Consider the following 3,587-nt stretch of genomic DNA (forward strand, 5'->3'; position numbering starts at 1 on the left):
ATGTCTTTGATCCCTCTGGAGAGGGTCATATCTGCCTACATTTTCCATGCCTCAAATAGATGGACAGGATAGCTCCAGAGGCCTTCAGAATGACACCTACATCTTCATTGGTTAGATAGGAAACTTAAGCTCTTCTTTACTTTGTTATATGTTTAAACCTTAAGCACAACTATTTTCTTTAGCGGCCCTGAGTGAGCTGGACTGTAATTGTGCTTGTGATCTGGGGACAAGGATAGTATGCCTGACCTTTCTGTCTTTCTAATTCTTATCACTTTTCATAATAATAAATCTGTGTCTTGTCTTCACAAAAATTAGAAAATTACTTTCATGCTTTTGATTTGTTCTGCTACATTTCAAACTTCCTAACAAACTAAATTGTGGTTTTGTTACTGCTTTAACAGCAGTACTGAATCCAAGACTAGAAAATTAAACTTTGATACTGACACTGAGTAAGCCTGGTTAATTTAGGAATTAAGTCATTTGAAGGATTTAGAATTTAAGGCTAGTTCTGATCAGCAAGGTTATTTCTTAAATTTTCTCTTCACAAACTTCATTCTGCACATTCAGTGTTAAAACTCAGTCTCAGGGTTTATTTTTTTTAGATTCCCCAATACTGAACACCTACATCAGGATAGAAAAAAGGAGATATAATTTTTAAATCAAAAAGTGTTCCAAATACGTTCACCATTACTTTTCCTTTTTTTTCCAGATTTTTGCAATGTTTTTTCTGAAAGTCTTTATCCTTTACTGAAAGATTCAGCATTAAATCACTGAGTTACTGTTAGTAGTATTTTACTATTTACAAGTAGTTAAGAGTAGGCGTAATTTTTTACAGTCTGGAACTTAGTAATAAATTCTATTTTTTAAGTTGTGATCTGCCTAGAATCTAAAATAAGGGGAGCTTCTATCCGACTTGTGAACTAATCAACTTTGAGACATCTTCTTTGAGTCTCTTGTGTGCTGGACTCAACCCACGTTTTCCTTTCTTCTACCTAGCTCAGAGTGCGTGGCAACAAATTTGTTTTATTTCTGTGTCTTTGATAAGGACACTTCATTGCTTTTAAATTTGCTATATGGAGAAATCAAAAGAGAAAATGTGGAGTACCCTTTGGCCTCTCAGTAAAACAATTTCAAAACATCTTTTTTAATGAGTTTGGAATTAGAAAATACATTGCTGCCTTTCTGAAGATGTATTACATTTCCAGTGGGGCAGATGCCACTAGTAGCCTCTTTTTGTTGAGCAGGAAAACTATGACTATATTCTGTAAACAGATGTTGTGCCATCTTTAACCACATATAGAAACAGTTTGAAAATAAATTTAAGTTAACAACAGTTTTATTATTCAGAGGCAGTGCTGGCTAAATGATATTACCTTAGGTGAAAGTGGTCACTGATATTCTTCCTGAAGAAATATGGAAGTGACAAAAAGTGCATTATCCTGGTAAAAAAAAATTATTTCTACAAGGAGTAAGTGTCTACAAGGAGAGCCATTCTTAGCATCAAAGTTTAGATACTGGGAGAGATGGAAGACTAACATACTGAAAAGGGAAAGCACAAATAGGATGAGAGAGAGAAAAGAAAATATAAATACCATTACTAGTACCATACCAAACTCCTCTGTGAATGACAAAGCACAAGGCATGGGATGGATAAGCCAACTAAACCAGCAGTACCTCATCATATTATGTATCTATCTCTTTCTTCTGAGGGGGTTAGGAAAGATCATTTCATTTCTTAACTCTTGAGTCAGCCTCTGCATTGAATGATGCCACAGATTAAGAGAAAAGGCCAAAGGAGAACACCTGTGTCCATGCCACAGAAAACTAATCTAAATGTTCCCAATATTTTCAGTACCATCATAAAAAGCGAATAGTTGCATATAGCAGAGTTCATGACAAGGGTAAAATATGGCAGACAAGAGCAGGAGGCTCACCTTGGCAAATACATGTATGTACATGAAAGAGAAATAAAAAAAAAAAGCTACTGATAAGTGGTACCTACATAAACTCTACCTAATGGACAGCTTCAGAATTAAACAGGAAGCTGGAAGTAGACTGGAAAAGGAATTGCTGAGGGAAGTCAATGACTTTCCTAGCAGCATAAAACTGTAACTGCAAAACATACTGGCAATTCTCCCCTGTCAAAGTTTAGAAAAAATTATGGCATCTGGTCTAAATGACATCTTAGGTCAACGAAGTGTTTTATTCCATATGCCCCAACAAACAATGGCTGCACTGATTGGAAACAGCTCTCTTCTCCCCACCCACTTCAGCAATAGCCAAATAGCTTCTCTTGCTACAGCTCTCTGGCTTCCTTCCCATTTTAAGTCTGGACAGACCTCACCTACATCTTCTGTTGTTTTTTTAAAAACCTGATGAATCAGTGTGATATTCCAGTCCTTTAATACCCAAATCAGATACAGCTGACTCGAATATCCTCTCAGACACCTCTTGCTTAGGTTCTGTTCCCCAGGATTGTTGCATCGCAGCTCATGAGATCAGAAAATATTGACCACTGTATCTATTTTTTGAAGATTAGAAAAGATACTTAGGTATATGTGGGCTTAAAGTTTGAACAATTCGAGTTTGAAATGTCCAGTATGGGAACCATTTACTGTCTCTCTTTTCATCAGGATTTCTTCAAAGTAGAGGGATTATCTAATTAACATTTGCAGTGTAAATTAGTCTCCAAAAATCACAGGGAACTATTATAAACTCTTCCTTTTCTTCAGAAGTGATTATGTTTGTCATGTGAGCTGGGAGTCCTTAGTAGGCTCAATAGTAACTAATATTGGTTTATTTCAGGGTAATAGCTTAGCATTAGATTTTCTGATTTTTTTAAAAAATAAAAACTTGATTCACAGTAAAAAGATATTTTACTTCATTTTACATGGTAAAATGATATTTTATTGTATTTACTTGATCAAAAAATTCTATTGTTTAATTGAGCCATTGTTTTGATATACAAATTTTTTTAAAGGGTTTAGGATGACATTGGCTTTTCTTATGACAGTCAAAATCTACAAAGGCTTCAGCACTTGGTTGAACATATCTGAGTTACCTGTTAGAGCAAACCTGGAAATGAATGGATTGTCAGTGTTCTCTCAAAGCACTGAAAAAAACCTTTTCATTTCATACATCATTTACAGCTTTCAGCAATATGCCTCCATTTCTGTTGGCATCCTCAATACAAAGCAAAACATAATACAAAGTAAAACCAACTCAGTTTTCAGTGAAAGTGGGCACAAGTTTTATTGTACAACGCACAAGTCCCAGTGGACAGCGGCAAAGTTGCATCTACTATATTTATTGCAAGGCCAACAGGAGATTTTTTGAGTCAGTCGGCAGCAGCGGTGGCAGCAGCAACAGCAGCGGCAGCAGCGACAGCGACTGAGGTGAGTCTGGGGCGAGGGTGAGATCGGGCTGTACCGGGCGGGTTCCGTACTCAGGGCCACCCGAGCAGCAGTCCCGAGTCCCGTCTGGACCCGGAAGTTCCCGGCAACGAATCAGGCAAGGAGGGGGCGTAGCCGGAGGCACCGCGGGAGATTTGAAGGGCCCCTGGGGAGCGCAAGAGCGCACAAACAGGG

The sequence above is a fragment of the Nyctibius grandis genome, chromosome W (assembly GCF_013368605.1).
Source record: "Nyctibius grandis isolate bNycGra1 chromosome W, bNycGra1.pri, whole genome shotgun sequence".
NCBI classification, from domain to species: Eukaryota; Metazoa; Chordata; class Aves; order Nyctibiiformes; family Nyctibiidae; genus Nyctibius; species Nyctibius grandis.